Raw genomic sequence first — 6,663 nt, 5'->3', positions numbered from 1 at the left:
TCGAATTCAGCCTTCTGTCTTCCTACTCGATCCTACTTTTTCGTTCAGGAAACCGTGCCGGATCGGTTAGTGCGGGGAACCTTTTGTTCAATCGATAAATTCTTTGACACAGCGGCACAATACACGCCCTTTCTTTGCATTGCCGCTTATCTTTTAACATCTCAGGGTGATGCAGTGTACATATGGCGCCGTCGAACTTAACAGTAAACCAGATGGCATCTGACACACACTGATTTTAAACGTGGCGAGGCTCCGGCAGCAACACGACAACAGGAATTTCACGCGTTCGTGCACCCTGTCGACACGCAGCGCCGCTTGTGGCATCTGAGCGCAGTCATCACATGCGCGGCCACCCTCTCTCGTACGGAATGCGCGCACTCAGTACACTAGGCAGTATATTTCTAGACACTGTAGTCGCGCAACAGCAGCGGTAGTAGAGTGTACTAGTGTAGCGGTAGCTCGCGGCGCTTGTGAAACGAACACGCGTCCTCCCGCCGCTCATGGCCGCGACCACCACTGCTCGGTCGTTCGCTTGTGAAACAGGCTGAGACTGGAAAGGTTGAAACTGTCGGTCGTAGGAGTACGAGGACGGCGCACCTCTCAGCGAGAGCTCATGTGAGCGGCCGGAGATGGCGTAGGGGGAGCCCAGTAGGCCAGAGCTGCACTGTCGTCGGAGATCGCGGGGGCACAACCAGTTTCCACGAATTCCAGAGAGCAAGTGGGCCTCTTCAGTTTTCTAAAGTTATATGTATATAGTTTCAAACGCTTCGTATTTCTTGCATGCGCATGTTCCGCGGGCTTTTTTACTGCGCCCACTGTGCTGATCTCCACTGTATGTGGTGCGCCAACAAAATCCAAGAGGGGTGTCTTAACTTGAGTAAAGTGATCGCTCGTGATATATGCGGCGCCCTTTCACAACGCGTTGAAAGCCGTCTGAAGGGACGTTGCAGAGACTTTTTTTTTGTAACTATAATCGTTGAATGCGGGAAGCGTCAGCGTAGCGCTAGCGGAGTCTTAGTAAGAAAAAACGAGGAGTATCAATGCCACCCAGAAGTCTCCGCCCGAGCCCTCCACGACGTCGTAGGTTTCGGAGAACCTCTGCTTGGGTCACGAATTAATGTATTACTGATAAATGAAGCATACACTGCATTCTAAAGGAACTATGCATCGCTCGCACTTCACCCTGATAATTTTGTCTTTCTTTTTATTTTCTACTTGCATTACTGCTACCCGAACATCATGTGAGCACACATCCCACCAACTTCTCCAGCAGTCTATCCTATTCTATTCTAACTACCAGCTGCCCGCAAAGAAGCGCAGAGAGAAAAACACTGCACTTTTGTGACGTCACGGGGCCGGAAAGCGATGGTTGAGACGCTGAGTGCTCTCCCGTCTGGCTATTGCGTCGTTCTTAATAAACATGGTCAGTCCTACGTTGAAGTATTTTATAAAGCCTTCGTAAAGTGACTCTCCCCCAATTAGCGCTTGCTCGCGCTGACCTTCCATTCCAACGCTCTTGGTTCGGAAATTTTTCAGGAATGAGGAGCTCATGCAAACCATTTGCTTGCTTCTATACAGAGAGCCTCCTTTTGACATTCTTGCCGGTCGTCAGAGGACGGCGTGCCGTCGGAGTTGACGTCAGCGGCCCGCAGCCCCGCACGCGTAGGCGTCGATCATTTCACGCACAAGGTTCTGGCGCTGCGGGGAGCTTCTTCCCAGGGGCGGCATAGAGGGTACACGGCGTGGGCTGCTATCCCGACGCACCCAGTGACCGGCGGCTTTGACTGACTAAGCGGCCTGGGAAAGCAATACCCCGGGCGGGCTTCCGCGAAAGCATCTCCCTCGCTGCCAAGCCTTCTCGTGCTTCCTCCCTGCGCAGTGACCCATTTTCTGGAGGCGAAAGCTGTCCGCCGCGCGCGATTCAGTGTCGCTTTCGGGACGGCTCATTATCTTCGCGGGCGTCGGAGCTGTCGTGAGCACAGAGGCAACTAGCGACGATCGCGCACGTGTGCCCCACGTGTGACTCCCCCGTTCGTTCTCCGCCGTCGTCGCTCCTTTCGACCAGCCCGCCATGAAGTGCAGCTCCTGTTCCGCAGATACCGCGATCACCACTTCAACGCGCTCCCGAGAAATCGAATCTCGCTTTTCACAAAGACGCCATGCTGTTAGAATGGCGGGGATGAATATTTGCTCACTTTATTCTCTGGCATTACATGGTTCCGTTACCGTCGCCGGTACATAGAAGACGAACCCTGTTGCATGTCACACACTGCAGCACCGACGTGGAGCGCGAATTAGATTGTAGATTGGCCTCACTGTGCGCTTTTTTCCGATGGCTCGTAAGGTCTTATATGAAATTATTGTGGAACCGCACAAGGATTGAGCGGATTTATAATTTTTAGCCTATATCTGTGTTACTACATTCGTTCCAATTTAATGAAGCTGCCATAAGGGGGAATCATACCCACGACCACGATGCTAGCAGCAGAACTTCTCAGCCTTCTGAGTATTCGCCGTTTGTTCCTTGGAAGAATCAGTGAAAAAACGCAGCTTAAATCTGCTTACATTCAGTGGTGACGGGAAGTATACAGCCATCATCTCAACAAAACACTTGCAGTGCTCACCCAACGGTTCGTAAACTGTGGTGTATTAAGCTAATAATCTCCGCCTCTGTCACATTCCCGATATCAGCGTTCAATCTTGAGACGTACAGCGGCTGTATATTTGCAGCAGCTTCAGTTAACAAAACAACTTCCGCTTGAAATGAGTTCAGCCATCAATTTTCTCTCCGCATATAGTTTAACTATCTACGACAAAAAATTGTTCAAAGCGACAAGACTGCAGAACTATCGCTTAGGACGGTGCACTGCCATAATCCACTGTTGACGCGTTTGATGCTCCCTCTGTTTACAATGGCAACGGTAGAATTGGACGGGCGGTTTTCAGATCGTCGTATTTAATTCTTTTTTGTAGCAGCTTACAATGCAGCAGAAGTGCCTGCTTTCCAGGATGACGTCAAAAGTGTGAAATCAAACCCCAAAGAAACACATTTTACGTGCGCGACCAAGACCGGTGATTTGTCGTCTCTCCGCTAGGGCCGCGGACGGCGCTGCGCAAATTTTAGGGACTAGGATGCCTATAGAGACAACATACTCGAGAGTCTGTTTTTACCATGAACTGAGAAAATCAGAGATGTAAACAAACAACATGTGCTTTCTTGCGGTATGCTGCGATGTTTAGGTTATGGATAATTTTTCTAAATAAAAAGCAAAACTTTTCTAACCCGGTTTGGCATGGACATTTTTTCTGAATAAGTTGTCATTGAAGTTGTCCTTAGAGCATTCCTTCTGAACAATGGAAAGCACTCACGTGTAAAGCCAAGGCATTTAGGGACGGCCTGTAGCGCTCTCCCATAGTAGAGCGCATGACGTGTTCAAAATTGTTGTGTTCGCAAAAGTAGTTGATCGCATCTGTATAAAGGGTGAGCGTATGGCTGTCCCACTATTGTTGAGATGCATCAAATGCTGGTGCACAGCGCCAACAGCGCCAACAGTGGATGTTTTAAAAAGAGAAGAAAAGAGCAGCAAAGCAGAGATAGGTGAAACACCACAGTGAAAGGCTGCGAATGGTTCTGCTCATTCAAGGGACCGCTAAACAGAAAAAAAGTATTTTCTTGGTAATAATAGTGTACAATACGCTATCCCGAAAACACTATAGGCTCTTGACCTCCAGACGGCGCTTGGTAAGAGAGCAACGCACGAAAAGTAAATGCGGCTGTAGACGCCATCTTGAGATTCCTACTCCATGGCGGCATAGATTTGGACAGTGCGTACTATGTCGTACGTGGCTCTTAATCGTTAAAAGCGTACTACATTATCATCTGTTACGTACATACGAAGTCACGAAATTTCGTCGAGCCAATGTGGCGAAAGTATGAAACATACGCTATGAAATCGGTGACGCCACGCGCGGTGATGTCGACAGAAAATTTAGAAACAAAACTTGAACCGCGATTTTCTTCTCTAATGATGAGCTTATCATAGTGAAGCTTACGACGTTAGAGTTCTCGGAGTACAGTTTATCAATATAAAGTAAGACATTGTTTCACTAGAGTCTCCCTTTAGGTGAACCGGTTCAGTAAAACGGATCTCCAGTGCATGGTTCACCGAGCTACAAGTGAACTGCAGCTTGCAATCTGCATAGAAGGGAAATACTAGCAGTTAAGAGGGAGGCGGCGCTTTTCTTGCTTCCGGAATTTGGAATACTTTTTCTATGGAGGCAGTTTGAAAGAAATGGTGCCTGCGCTAATCGCTGCTGGATGCCCCCCTTCTGCTCTGTACCCTTCTGCCAGTTTTGCCAGATGCTTCCGAGCAAACAAATTTTCTTCACAAAATAAAACCGAAACAAGCGGAAACATATTGAATTTCCCATTCCTGAAAATAGTTTTGATAATGATAAAAATATGTCTCATATACGAAGCCGGGTTTTACAAGTCTCCCATTTTTTTGTACAGCGATAATATACGCGGCTATGAACGATTTCCCATAGCTACCTTTTTTTGTCTCCATGGCAGTCTCCTGTCGGTTGAAGGTATGCTTGCCACCGCTACTTGCCGATTCCCTCAACGTATGTTCGACTTTAACACTCGACCATAAGCACGGAGGTTGGTAGGCGTGAACTCGGCCCCACACAATGTCTTTGTGCTGCAGCAGAAACTTCGACAGTCTATGATTCTGGTCCGTTACGTTCGCAGTACTCTAGCGTTTCGAAGACGCGCTCTTCCAACTCGGGACCAAAGAAACGGATATAAAACCACCCAATTGCTAGTTGCCGTGTGACACGGGTATAAACGTGACTGCTCCCCTCAGTGCTCTGCAACTCGCGACATCACCATTAGTATGACTTTGATAGAAGCCCCTGGGGACGTTGGACATGAAAAAAGAGTGTTGTAGACGTCGGAGGAGTTGTGTGCACACCATACCATGACTGCCAACCCCCTAGGGCTATTTTTTTTACCCTTCTCCCACAATTGTCGGGCTGCCCTCTAGGGGGCTGTAGCTGTTTACGCCGGGAATTTTTTTTTATGAAACAGGGTTATCTCCTACTGAAAAACACACATTCCATTCTATACTGCGCAAAGGGCCCCAATGTAAAAGCTGTTCTCTAAATGTCACCAAAGCTTAAACGCACGTGCTCTTAGGTCCTTCACTGCTGCCGCGTACTAGTTTTTTGCAGTTTTAGGTGGGTGTTACAAAACGACGCTGAATTGGTCACAATTACGAACACCACCATTAAATAGCAATATGTTAAGGTCTTTATACCTTAATGTCCGCATCATCAGACTCAACGCCCTAAATAACAGAAAAAGCATAACCAAAAATCTTGCTATCAGGAGCCTTTTAAAAAATTTGCCACAATACATAAGCTCATGTCCACATTTGTCACAAGGTATGACAAAAGTGTATCAAAACAAAAACGATCCAGCTTGACTTTCATTTTATGCCAAACTTTCTTGTAAAACCTTACTCTTTGCACGCAAGTGTATTATTCACCATACATAATAAAATCTGCCCACTGTGGTTTAGTGATGGCTATCTGGCCCATCAATTGAGCGAAGTATGGGTGCGTTTGCTTCAGTGCAGGGTGGTTCAAGCTGTCAAATGACACACAAATGTCTCGGCATGAAAGAAGCTCCCCTTGGTCTGCATCTTTCAAGCCTATAAGAACGCTTCACTTCAACACAACCCCACAGTGGGTCTTCCACAGGATCATATACAATGGCATCTGGAGAAGCGCCAAGCCATGGCTCTTCTGGGTCGACAAACAGCCCTACGTTTCGAAGCTCTATGTTCCGTCTTGTGTGCCTGAGAATGTCCTGGTAACACTGAAGAGCTCTTGCCTCGTTCATGATGCCATACGTGGATTTTGAAGACAAAAGAATACAAGTAGCGTAGTTTAGAGAAAAAATTCTATTTGTACATTCATAGACGTATTGCATTATTTAAGGGTACTGAAGAGCAAGTGTCCTAAATGATGCAGTTTATTATTCGAATAAAGACTAACTGACATTTTCTAGTAATTCTATAAGGCAAATGTGCACGGTTTAACATGCAAGTGCACACAACCACGAAAAAGTTTTTGCTGACCAAATGGTCATTATATGTGACAATATATGTAGCAAGCACATTGCATATTTTAGGGAGCTATACACAATAAGCTGTATTACAACCACACTCTCTCAAAAATTTCATGCATAGAAAAGTGCTAAAAGTTGGTTCTAAATTTTCTACTTATGTTTACGTGCAATGTACTATCCAAATTGTACTGCTGAGAACATTATGACAGTAACATTGTACCATATTCATTGTAGCATATTCATATGACTATACAATAAAGCTAAGTACTTTAGAAGCGATTCAAATCAGTGTCAGATACCACAGTTTGCACGCTCATAAAAAAATAAAAACAAGGCACTCCTTACTATAATGCTGTAATTATACTGCCTAAACATGATGCCAGCATAAGGTCTATTTCTGACAGTATGCTTGACTGCTATGCAAGATGGCTAGTTGTGACTCTGGCTCAACGTTAATTTTTCTTTCCCAAGTCCATACAGATTTTTTGATCACTGCTGACGCCACTGTTGCTTGCACCTGATTGTCT

General features: G+C 46.3%; 1 long non-coding RNA gene across 1 annotated transcript; it reads left to right on the top strand.

Moving 5' to 3' along the window:
* Positions 1-463: 463 nt before the first annotated feature.
* LOC142777513 (uncharacterized) lies at positions 464-6,068 on the top strand. The gene is made up of 2 exons (XR_012888149.1): positions 464-718; positions 5,638-6,068. It is a non-coding gene; the product is annotated as an uncharacterized LOC142777513 (long non-coding RNA).
* The last annotated feature ends 595 nt before the right edge of the window (positions 6,069-6,663 follow it).

The sequence above is a fragment of the Rhipicephalus microplus genome, chromosome X (genome assembly GCF_043290135.1).
Source record: "Rhipicephalus microplus isolate Deutch F79 chromosome X, USDA_Rmic, whole genome shotgun sequence".
NCBI lineage: Eukaryota > Metazoa > Arthropoda > Arachnida > Ixodida > Ixodidae > Rhipicephalus > Rhipicephalus microplus.
The sequence above is the reverse complement of the archived record's forward strand: the minus strand, read 5'-3'. Positions and strand labels throughout refer to the sequence as shown.